Source organism: Silene latifolia, chromosome 7 (genome assembly GCF_048544455.1).
Source record: "Silene latifolia isolate original U9 population chromosome 7, ASM4854445v1, whole genome shotgun sequence".
In the NCBI taxonomy this organism is placed as follows: Eukaryota; Viridiplantae; Streptophyta; class Magnoliopsida; order Caryophyllales; family Caryophyllaceae; genus Silene; species Silene latifolia.
The window spans coordinates 121,731,598-121,744,692 of record NC_133532.1 but is presented as its reverse complement, the minus strand read 5'-3'; the positions used below and the strand labels follow the sequence as shown (position 1 = coordinate 121,744,692).

General features: G+C 45.3%; 1 protein-coding gene across 1 annotated transcript in view; it reads right to left on the bottom strand.

Annotated features, from left to right (window-relative positions):
* The window catches only part of LOC141590667 (cellulose synthase A catalytic subunit 8 [UDP-forming]), a 43,496-nt gene that overhangs the window by 23,617 nt on the left and 6,784 nt on the right, over positions 1 to 13,095 (bottom strand). The gene's annotated exons all lie outside the window — the stretch shown is intronic.

The following is a 13,095-nucleotide window of genomic DNA, read 5'->3' as shown; positions in this document are numbered from 1 at the left end:
TACCGTCAAAATCCGTCAAGCACCTTGCTTTGACGAACAAGCCGTTAGCCTATTGTTTGGAGAGGATCGATTCACTAGGGCCGCGCAGGATGAGATCATTACTATGATACTTCAGGATGATCGCTTCAACCCCACCGCGTTGATCACAGAAATTGACACAAAACAGCAGAAAGGATGGAGGAAATCCATCAAATGGACCAACAATCAAGGAAGACTCTTCAAGCTCACTACTGGAGAAGGAGAGATGTTCAAAGGAGAACCAGAAGACGACGAGTTCGAGTCGGAGTCGGAGTCAGAGTCGGAGTCTAGAGAAGTCATTAGAGGGTCTACTCCCGTTGTCATCCCCACTCCCTTCGTTTCTCCTAGCCTAGCATCGAGTAGTCACGGTAGTTCGGGAAATGCCCCACCATCGTTCCTTTACCGCCTTTTGGCCATGGATCGTTGGCTTCTTTGTTTCAACTTTACTCAAATTTTAATATGAATAAATCAGGTTCTGCTTACTCTTTGCGTTATCTTGAGTGCAATTCTGTTTATGATGATACTGAGGATGACCAAGACCCAGACTTGACCGAAATACCTCCCTACGTAGCCAAAGAAATATTACAGGAAAGGGAAGGGGGACCAGTAATCGAGGACACCGAACCTATCAACGTAGGAACTGAACTAGAACCCAAAGAACTTAGGATAGGGACTACCTTGAGCTCTACCGAACGGGCCGACCTCATAGACCTCCTAAATGAATTCAAAGACATCTTCGCTTGGTCCTACAAAGACATGCCAGGGATCGACAGAGATATTGCCGAACATAGAATTCCGATTAAGCCAGGTTTCAAGCCTGTGAAACAGAAGCTCCGACGAATGAGAACAGAGTGGGCTCTAAAGATCAAAGAAGAAGTGGATAAGCAATTCAAAGCCGGGTTCATCAAAGTTTCCGAGTATTCTGACTGGGTGGCTAACATAGTACCCGTACCCAAAAAGGATGGGAGAATCCGAGTTTGTGTTGACTTTAGGGATTTGAACAAAGCGAGTCCAAAAGATGACTTCCTCTACCTCACATCGACATATTGGTGGATAATCTTGCAGACCACGCATTACTATCCTTCATGGATGGGTATGCGGGTTATAACCAAATCAAGATGGCCATGGAAGATATGCATAAGACCGCGTTCGTCACCCAATGGGGAACCTATTCTATACAAGAATGCCGTTCGGATCGATCAACGCCGGAGCTACATACCAACGCACCGCAACTACACTCTTACACGACATGATGCACAAAGAAGTTGAGGTATATGTAGATGATATGATCGTCAAGTCCAAAGAGAGAGAGGGACATATTGCGAACCTTCGCAAGTTCTTCGCAAGGCTACGGAAGTACAACATGAGACTCAACCCTCAGAAATGCACATTTGGGGTAACGTCTGGTAAACTCCTAGGATACGTCGTTAGCCAACGAGGTATAGAGATAGATCCTTCCAAAATCAAGGCTCTGATTGAAATGCCACAACCTCAAACAGAAAAAGAAGTCAGAGGATTCCTGGGAAAAGTTCAATACATAAGTAGATTCATATCGAAACTTACGATGATTTGCGAGCCTATCTTCAAGAAACTCAAGAAAACAGAACACACAATGTGGGATGATGATTGTCAAAAGGCGTTCGACCGAATCAAGGAGATATTGGCTAAACCACCAGTGCTCATGCCACCACAACAAGATCAGCCTCTTGGTTTGTATCTCACGGTAACTGAAACCGCCATGGGCGCTATGCTAGCTCAAACCGTAGGAAGTGAAGAAAGAGCTATTTACTATCTAAGTAAGAAGTTCTTGGAATATGAGTGCAAATACTCACAACTCGAAAAGACATGCCTCGCTCTTGTGTGGGCAACAAAGAAGCTACGTCACTACATGCTTAGTTACTCCGTCAAGATATTCTCCAAAATGGATCCAGTCAAATACCTCTTCGAGAAACCCGTCCTCAACGGACGCCTGGCAAGATGGACCATGATGCTCTCGGAATTTGACCTCAAATATGTACCACTGAAAGTAATAAAGGGTCGCGCCGTCGCCGAATTCTTCGCAGAAAATCCCATCGACGACGCACAAACCATAGATACTTGGTCATTTCCCGACGAGGATATACTTCAAACAGATGTAGACTCCTGGGACCTATACTTTGATGGAGCATCAAACCTAAGAGGGTTTGGAATAGGAGTGTTGCTCATTTCTCCTGAAGGTGAGCATACACCGATTGCTGTCAAACTCGACTTCGAGGTGACAAACAACGCCGCAGAGTATGAGGCTTGTCTAATTGGACTACAAGCAGCAGTAAGCTTAGGCATCAAAAACCTCCGAGTGCATGGAGATTCGTCACTAATCATCAACCAAGTTACGGGATCCTGGAAAATCCGAAGTGAAAGCCTAGCACCCTATCAGGCTAAGATAGACCAAGTCGCTCAATTCTTTGATCACGTAACCTACTTACACCTACCTCGAGAAGAAAATCAATTTGCAGACGCTCTTGCGAAACTTGCATCTTTGATAAACATGCCAGATTACATGATGGAAATGCCTTTGTGTATCGAACGACGGTCGGAGAAAGCTTACGTCCATCAAATTACCAATGAAGAAGAAATCGCACAGGAACCCTGGTTCCAAGCAATCTGAACTTCAAACTTAATGGTACCTATCCTCCGATATGGATAAGAGGGGACAACGAGCTATACGCCTATTGTCTTCACAATACGTTCTCATGCAAGGAGAATTATACAAAAGAACACCTCTTGGTGTAATCCTACGTTGCCTTGATCATTCACAGACACGAAAGGTGATGGAAGAAGTCCACGACGGAGAATGCGGTCCTCATATGAGTGGACCTATGATGGCAAAGAAAATCACACGTCTAGGGTACTATTGGACCACAATGGAATCCGATTGCATCAAATATGTGAGACATTGCCACAATTGCCAAATCTTCGGGAATGTACAACATGTCCCTCCTTCGTTACTCTATACGATGACGTCTCCTTGGCCATTCTCCGCATGGGGAATTGACATAATTGGGAAAATAACCCCTTCTAAGGAACAGAGGTCACTGTTTCATTCTAGTAGCAATTGACTACTTCACCAAATGGGTAGAAGCGGCTTCCTACGCCGCTCTTACGGCTAAAAATGTGGCAAAGTTCATACGTAACAACATCATCTCGTCGATATGGTTGCCCACATGAGATCATCGTGATAATGGGTCCCACTTCCAGCCGAAACCGAACAATTGCTAGCCAAATACAAGATCAAACATCACCACTCTTCGCCCTATAGACCACAGACTAACGGCGCGGTAGAAGCGGCTAACAAGAATGTCGTCACAATCCTCAAGAAAATGACTGACAACTATAGAGATTGGCCAAGCAAAATACCCTTCGCTCTGTGGGGGTATCGAACATCCGTCAGGACGCCCACTGGGGCTACTCCTTTCTATTTGACTTACGGCATGGAAGCCGTACAACCAGTCGAGCTAGAAATACCATCCTTGCGCATCCTACTCGAAAGCCAAATCCCGGAGGCCGATTGGAAGAGGGATAGATACGAAGAACTCATCCTCCTGGATGAACGTAGGCTTCGTGCCTTACATAATGTCCAAACATATCAAGCACGTATCAAACGAGCTTTCAACAAAAGGGTTAGGCCAAGAAACATCAAAGAAGGAGATTTAGTTCTCAAATCGGTCGAGCTCTTTTTGTCGACCCAAGGGGAAAATTCAAACCTAATGGGTAGGACCATATCTAGTCAAATCAATACTCCCAAGGGGTGCGGTTAGAATCACAGACCTAGATGGGAATGAGTTCTCAAACCCCACAAATCTCAACCAACTGAAACGATACTATGCCTAGAATAGGGACAAAAACGCGCCTCGCGTAAACCTACGTGTCGCTCTTGTGGCACTAAATAAACGGCCCCTGGCCCATTTGAATGTCACTATGCTCGTGCATCTTGGCAAACTTGTCATCCTCATATCATCAAACAAACTAAATTCGCACCTCCCGAGTAAGCAAAGGCTCAGGTCTATTTTCTATGTTCATTACAAGCTCTTGCTTCGAACAATTATTCTTTTACATTTACTCGAACTACGCGCAAGGGTTTGATTTCGCTTTCTTAAAGGTGAATACGTAGGCAATCCTTCACAGGATTCAACCCACCATTATATTTAAAATGTAAATAGAAGGACATTTGCATTGCATTTGAAATTCGACAAGAATAATTAAGGAAAATCACAACGGTTTCGTAACCACTTAACCTCTTTTATTTCATTCAATTTCTAATAATAATAATACGTTACATAATAAAAAAATAGAATAGGCTAGGATTCTAAAAATCCCTCCCTTTTATTACGACAATAATAATAATAATCAAATAATAAATAAATAAGACTTGGGCTATTCCTCCATCTTTCCTTTGCCCTTGTCGTTCTTGTCATATTTCTTGTCACGACCTCGAGCCGGGCGCTCTTGCACCACTTCAGACCTAATCACCAACGGTCTTTCTCGAGGCCTGACTTTTCCATTCTTGCCAACCACCATCTCCGCGACAGGAGTAGTCTTCGATTTCTTCGAAGGATGAATGACTTGGAACCCGGCTTCTTCTTCTCCTTGATCGATGCTTCTCCTTCTCTTTTCTCCCTCGCACCTTGTAGTCATGAGCTCGCGCTTCCTCAGTCTTTCGCGCTCTTCCGAAGTTGCGGCTTTCCTCCACATCAGATAAGAGTCCGACACCCACAAGGCATTGGAGGAGAAGTTCAAGAACCACATGTTTCTTTGGGCCCACTTCATAGCCCACTCTCTTCGGCTCTCTGTAGTGAGCGCCATAGCCGTCTGCGGAACGGTGTCGAGCCTAGGGATCATCTGCTTCAACCCGACTTGCCTCATCAATCTCTCAGGAAAGATGCATACCATAAACTCCAAACCAGGAATGCGCACGGACCTAGTAGGATCCAAAGAAGACACTCCAGTGACAGACTTGAGGTGCCACCACGGAACGACCCATCGATCGATCGGCGGGCCATCATCATTCTTGACTTGTTCTTCCAATAATCGCAGACCCGGGTGAAGTCCACCATGTACAGCCGTGTCCTCATCGAAATCATACGGGCATGATAGGAAAGTGCATGAACTGGGGGCTCGAGCAATCGGAGCCGTTCCATGAGCCAAACCTACCAAAAACAGGTATTAGACACCCAAAAAAAAAAAAAAAAAAAAAAAAAAAAAAAAAAACGAAAAGAAATAAAAAAGAAAGGAAAAAGAAGGGTGTCTTTTACCTGTAGGATAACGGGACTCCCCAAAAATGGAAGATCGCGGTTGGATTTCCTATTGTCCAAGCCCAAGATGATCTCCCCCAAACATAGACAAGCTGGGCTCCTGCGCAGCTCCATTTGCTCAATAAGGCCCAATAGACGGGGATCACCTCTCAAATCTTCATCAACATGTCCCTGAAAGACATAAACATGAAGCAAACAGAAGCCAAATGCTCTCCTCCTAGCAACATAAGAGACAGTAGGGTCGGCCCTGTTGATAAATCGATCTATAAAGTCTAGCATCCTCACGCCCTTCGGAGTAACAAGGCGATCTACCTCAAGTCTCGTAAGTCCAAGCAAATCTCTAAACTTGCTCTTATACCCCTGAGCAGTAGAAGGGATGGCAGGTAAATGTTCGGGGTCCCACCCCCCAATAGCAGCAATTTCCTCCGGAAAAGGACAAATATCACCTCCTGGGAACGCAAAAACATGGTAATTTGGGTCCCAATAATCAAGGCAAGCGTCCAAGAACGGTTTTACAACCTTAATGAGTTTCAAACTCAGCAAAGATCCAAGGTTATAAGCACCCATGTCATGTTTCTCAATATTCGAAAACTCATTAGTCCATTCCTTCAAGCGAATCTCTAGGGTATTCATGATGATAATTTTCTCTTGAAAATTTATTGGGAGTTTTTATGTGTGAATCGACGAAGAAGAGGCGGAAGAATTATATGATTTAAAGCTTCGTCGACGCTTCTATTTATACTAATTGCTGTTTCCAAAATCCGTCGTAACCGGCTGCTGGGAACAAAGCGCGCACTCTCTTTGCGCCTCTTCAAAGGGACGCACTCATGCCGCGCCTCTTCCCAAACCTTATCTCTCGTGATTTCGCGTTTGGATCTTTCCTAATTCTATAAGCGAATAATTTCCTATTCCTACGGGATTTTATTTTGGTAAATCCGAGTAATTTACCATGCTTGAGGTTTCCTTAATCCACAAGCGCGCTTTTCGAGGCGACATCGACATTTTCCGCCATTTTTTCTCACACTTTTATATTTAATTTTCATTTTAATTCTTTTTTTTTAAGTCATTTCATTTTCTTAATTTTTTATTAATTTCTATTTTCTAACTTATGATTTCTCTTTTTCTTTTTTTTTCGGGGGTAACCCTCCCTACCATCCGGTCATTTTCGGCAAAATTTTTGCACTTTCACATCCTTTCGAGTCTCATTTTGCACTAATTAAAGGCCTTATGTGTATATAAAAATGTATGTTTTACGTGATTTGCCTATGTAAATTTCGGCGACATGACGGTGTAAACCGTTGTCTACCAAACCTGTTCAAAAGCTAACTGCGCAGTACGGATAACGCAACCCAAAGCAACAAAAGGCACTCGGCCGTCGTATATACAACAAAAAGCAAATATACAAGCAATCGGGGCTTCGCCCCAAACAAATTCAAATGTGCAATCGGGGCTTCGCCCAAACAAGTCAAATGTGGCGGGGGCTTGCGCCCAAACAAATCCAAAAAGAGAGTTCAAAATCAAAACCAAGCAGACTACTGCTGGGTACCCTCCAACTCGGCAACCCTCGCCATAAGAGCGGCGATCTCGGCATCCCGAAACTCGAGCTCCCTCGACAAACGAGCCGTCTCCTCCCGAGACGGGGTCAACTCTCGCTCCGACTCACGATCGGCTTTGTGGACAACAAGAAATTGGCTCATGTCAATCAATTCAAACAAACCTGAAAAACCAAAGATCAAGGAAAAACAAATGAGGTTCATACCTGACGACCTCGACCGCCGACAAGTGCCTCGATGGTAGTAGCTCGTAGCCGGTTGGCCACCCTCCTCCAGTGCCACAAACCGAGATGGCGCGACCGCATTTCAAAAGAATTTTCGCAAACCGAACAAGTTCAATCAAATGTATTCTTACACGAAAATCGCGTAAGATAAGAACTCACCCTCCGAATCGATCCGCCATCATCTAGGCCAAGATCCCGTCACGCCCACGTCAAAGTCACGCGGCTCGGAGATCGTCGTCCTCCCGTAGCGTCGGTGTACTCGAGGGTCTCGGGGTACTCTAGGGGCTCGATGCCCGCCGCCTCAACCTCCTACGAAGACAAATGGCTCTCGTTAATCGATGATCTTTCGTCGCAATTCTCGAAAATCAAAATCCAACAAAAGACACTCACCACTACCGGCCAATACGCCAACCTCCCGTAAAGGAACGCCGAGTAATCCTCGTCGGGGAGAAGAAGGTCGTCGCCACTAGCACCGCCCAAGTCCGCTCCCTCTCGGCCTCGAAGGCTCCCCTAAACATCGTCCTAGGAGGATCGACGGAACCGTCAACGCGCCCGAAAGCAGCACCGACGAGCTAACCGCCGCCCGATACCACACAGACCCATCGACGTCCACAACAAGAGCTCGACTCGAGCTCCTAGGTCGAAGGACCTCGCCGACAAAAGGAGGCGCTCCGGCGTACTCCGCCCAAGGTCCTGGGCACCCACCTGCGATAATATGAAGGCAAAAGTCATTCCTATGATCAATTTAAAACAAAGTATGAGAAGAATAAGTGCATACAAATAGGATACTCACGCGTTTTGCTCGGTGAAGAGCGTTCACATCTCGCCGGTAGACATTGTGAGAAGAACGCTTGCTCTTCGTCCGCACATGACATGACCCTCCCTCACCACGGGGTAGGCCTCTCCCGGCTCCGCTCCGTCCTCTTGGGCGCGAGGCCCGGAAAGTAGGAGTACACCCACGCCGCAAAGCATAGTAATCAATAACGATCTTTCGTGATTCAACGAAGAAAAGAATTTACTTTGATCCAAAGGAAGGTTCATACCTCCAACAAGAGCCTGTGTCCGACGGCGCCAGGAGAAGTCCCCTTCTCCATCAACTCCGGACGAACCATGGCCCTCATAAAGCGGATGAGGACCGCAAAACCAGCAGATGACCCGGTCCCAACGCCCTAGGGAACTCAAGTCGAGAGAAAGGGGAGGAGCTTCGTCGACGACCTCTCACCCTTGTCTCCGAGGTAAATCGAAGACAAGAACCACCAAAGCCAAAGACGAGCCCTCTCGCTCACCGGTGTGCAAGGAGGAGGAGCGATCTCCCTCCCATCAATCACCACCGATGCCGGGTCTTCCCGCAAAGTAATCTCGAACATAGGTACTGGGTACCAAGCCCTAAGCACCGCAACAGCCCTTCGGCGACGGGTTCCAGCCGATCAACCTCCTCGCCTCGGCCGAATCCGCCCTCATGCCGGTCTCCGGCCACACCATCTCCTCGATCCCGCACGCGGCACGTAAATCATGCCGTAGTCCTCCAAGGTGACTCCCACCTCACCAAAAGGCAGGTGAAACGTGGAAGTCGTATCCCAAAATCGATCCAGGAAAGCGCGAACCAGGCTAAGGTTGGCCCGCAACTTCCTCTTCACGATATCCCTCCGACACCGAACCAGAGGACAAACGCTCCACGCTCGATCATGGCTCTCTCCTCCGCCGACAGCCGCTCGTAGTGCTCCATCGCCGTCGTATATCCCGAGAACGACCGGATGTTCCCGGCCTCCTATTATGATTCGAAATAAAGCTATCTTTAGTTTTGAGTAGACTTGAAAGTAAATTGAACAAAAGAAGAAAGGGGTAGGTAATGAGTTAGGGAATTCCTATTTACCAAGCTCTTCACCGTCCTGTAAGACAAATGACCCTCTGCAGCCCATACAAGGTGCCTACTCTCCCAGGTCTCGGCCACGCGGAGCTCCTCGGTGGCGACCCCTCGTCCGAGGTGGGCCCGTCTCGGAATCTCCTCCTCGTCGGCAGCCTCCTCCTCGGGAACCTCGTCTGCAGCAGCCCATCACCGCAGCGGTGAAGGCATGCTCCAAAGCCTCCTCAACAGCAGCAGCATCTATGTCCATGGGGGTCCTCCCCGAAGTAGAAGCATCATCACCTGCAGCATTAAAGTGAATTCAGGCCGCGTCACGTGACGACAAGCCTTTGTTAAGAAATTTTCGAGCCTCCAAGGCCCGGGAATTCCTCATTTCTGGCCATCCTTGGCCATGTTCTCGCCAACCCAATCACTCATGTGACAAACAGGGTCGAGTCAAGTCCGAATCAAAGCCTAGTTCCGGGTTCAAGTCGAAAATTCAGCAGCATTTCGCTACAATGGCGGTTATGCCCTAGAAGAGTGTCCTGCAAAAGATGTCGCAAACCAAAATTCCAAGATGACAGGAAGTTTACCCATCACCCAAGGGTCCCAAATATCAAATTTCATCACAAATGGGCAATCCTAAGGCCATTTTCGAAGCCATTAGCGGTCTAGCTGTGAAACCGTCTCAAAATTCGCTCAAGGGCTCAAAACTCGATGAAAATTCAAAGCAAATACATGGTTATGTTCCTAACATTACCTACTATCCATTCCTAACATCTATTTGGCAAGACAAATCCATTTGGGGGAAAAGCCCCAAATTTTCGATCAAATGGGTCGGAAACCCTAGTTATTGCGGCTCAAAATTCGACAAATATGGATGATTAATGCAAGATTAAGACACATACCTCGATTAGTCATATTTCAAGCAAACTTTTGAATCCAACCTTGACGGAAATGGTGAAGATTTGAGAGAGAAATTGAAGAAAATAAGTTTCGAAAATAAATAAACATAAACCTTCTGATTTCGCGTTTTTACGCAGGAATTGCCAAATTGGGGAATAGACGCAGCAGGTGTTGCGCCTCTTCCAAGAGACGCAGCTCTTGCTGCGCCTCTTCCTTTTGTTCCCTCCGTACGAAATTTCAAAATTTCGTTGGGAGTTCGTTATTTGTGGGCCCATCTTTGGTGCGCCTCTTCCTCGATGCTATTTTGTCATTTTGGTCCGTTTCGACGATTTTCTTTCGTTTCGGCCCATGTTTATCCCAGCGCGACAGTATTTTGCAGTATTGTCCAAACCCATTTTACCCGCGCAGTAATGTATTTTGCAGTATTGCTCAATTTATTTTATCCGGCGCAGTAGTATTTTGCAGTACTGCTCACTCGAAGTTTCTCCCATGACGATCAAGATGTTCCTAGTCGTCAAGATAATCACCCCAACGAGAGTTTGTTTGAGACCAACGCAAGCAGATTCAACCTCCAAATTTCGCCAGAGTTCGCTTGAGACCGACGCAAGCAGACTCCCCCAGCAGTTTCTACCGACGTCCTGCTGTTTTCAATATCTCTTGTTCCCCGCAGAGTTCGACCAAAGTTCCCTGTGACCCCCTAATGCCTTCAGACACCAAGTTATCTTCAGACCAAAGATTTTTTCGAAGCGCCTTCAGTCCCGTTTCGCCCAGGGGTATCTCAGGTATGATCTCTTCTTATGGCTGGCGAGCTTCCTTACGTAGTCTAATGGACTTTAAACGACCCTCCCCGATAGTCGACAGACTCTAAAATGTTCCCGACGACAGGTCCTTGGCTCAGACCCCTTGAGCCGCCTCGCGTCGCCATAGTCGTCAGGTTGTAATCTTCGATTGACCTGATGGCTATACTTTGACTTTCGCCTTGTCCAAGCCTCAGTCAAAGTGGGGGCTCTGTAGACACCTCGTTTCTACACCTCTCGCAAACCACCCGGTGATGATTGGGCCGCATGTTTGATTCGCGGAACGATTTGTGACAGTTCGTAAGATTATCGTCAAGTGATTGCTCAAATATTAATGTCAACCTCTTAGTTGTCATCTACGTCCCGATACGGTCGTTTTGGGATAATTAGAGTGCATTCGAGTCCGGGTCAAAAACCGTCTCCATTTCGATCGATTTGTTAAATCCCGAGTCGAATGTTTGGAATGTTCGGATAATTCTATTCCATATTTCTCAAATTTTATCTTTTGGCAAATAATATCCCGTAATATTCAAAAGATAATCGAATCAATTCCGTCCTACCATAACTTAAACACGGAAATCTTTCTTAAACAGGAGGAAACCTCCTGGGAATAGACGCAGCAGGTGCTGCGCCTCTTCCAAGAGACGCAGTGGCTGCTGCGCCTCTTCCCAGGCCCTTCTTTGCATGATTTACGTATCTTTTTTTATATCTTTCCGAGATTCACTTCCAAAGAGTCTCCGAAACCCTAAACCTCCGCGTGATTAGTATAAATAGGAGCCTTCGTTCCTCATATTTCTCACGCGAGTGTCCGCCCTTCTCTTCTCCCTTTGCATTCTAGACTTCGTTCTTACTAATTGGCGCCTACGTGCTTGAACCTTCGACCACGTAAGCTCGGATCCTTCCGGGTACCAGCCTCTCCGTTGCATGACCGACCAATTTGACCACTACACTCAATCAATCTAATTAATCAATTTGTTAAATCGTTTTCCTCTTTAGAGGGCATTCTTTCCTTGCATTCGCGTCGAGCATTCACTAATCGATCTTCTTAGTTCATCTCGTTCCGTCAACATGTAAGTCTGAGGGTGTATAATTCTCTTTATTGTATTTATTCTATCGTATCATCATTGTAAGATTCACGTCGAAAGTACCTCATTAAAACCGATTTCTAAAACCGTCTTTAAAACCTTTTTTGCGGATTTCCGGTGAGAGACGTCGAGAAAAGACGCAAAGAATCGCCGCGCCTCTTCAAAGGAGCGCACACTGCTGCGCCTCTTTGTGAGGCTGCGCAGATTCTCGCTTCTTTTCTTCTTCCTCGTCCTCGTAATTCGTCTTTTGTTTTATTTGTTTTCTTTTGTTCTTTAATTCGTTCGTATAATTATTTATCATTAATAATCCATATGTATATTATTCATTCACATGTTTTAATCATCTCAAATCCGACTTAAATCCTAAATAATCAATATTTACGGGTTTTCGTCATTTAAATTCAAACCCGGATTTTAGAAGTTCAATCTGTTCATATTGGGTTTCTGAGGTTCGTCATTGATATATTTGCATCCATGTTCGTGTTCATTCGTCATGTTTAGTCTAATTAATTGTTTAGTTTGTCCCATTCACCGATGTCACTAATTAATCATTCATTAACATCGACCCTTCACATAATTAATCCGTTTGTTTAGTCTCATCCATGTTTTTCTTGTTTTTATGACTTTAATCGCATGTAAATAATCCATTAAATCACTTCCATCCGAGTCAAATAATTTAATCCATCATTAAATTTACCAATTAACATTAACGATTTGCGATTCGGCTTCACGGCCCTGGAGAACTCACCCTTGAACAGAATGACGCAAAGAATCGCCGCGCCTCTTCCAAAGGGCGCATGCTCTTTCGCGCTTTGTTCGAGATGAGTTACGTCTCTCGAACTCCTTTTCGCTTTGACGTAGTTTAGTTAGTTTACGTATTAATCAACTAATATCCGTATTATCATCCTAATTCCTGTTCGTTATTTTTTATTTACTTTATTTTTTATTCTTTTATTCCTTTTTTATCAAATTATCCGTTTTAAAGGTATTTTCGACATAAATCGCCTTTTCCAATGTAATTAGTGTAATTTTCATTATTGTAATTTATAATTATTTCTTTCATTGCTTGTATGCTCTCGCATGTAATTGAGCATTAAAATCCAACTTCGACCAAATTGCATGATAAACTAATTGTTCACCGACTTAGTTAATTCTCACATGTTAGGATTAATTTATGGATGTTGCATTGCATGCATATAGCCGACAGTATATCAAGTATGAATAACTTCCCTAATCATTAGTAGAGGCCGCTATCGAGGCGGGCGGGATTAGGTGTTCGATCAAAAGAGCTTCCTAATACGTACCCTCACCCCTTACTCCAGATCTCCGTGAGCACCCGTGTTCATTGGCATCCACGAGAGTCATTCTAGACATAGAA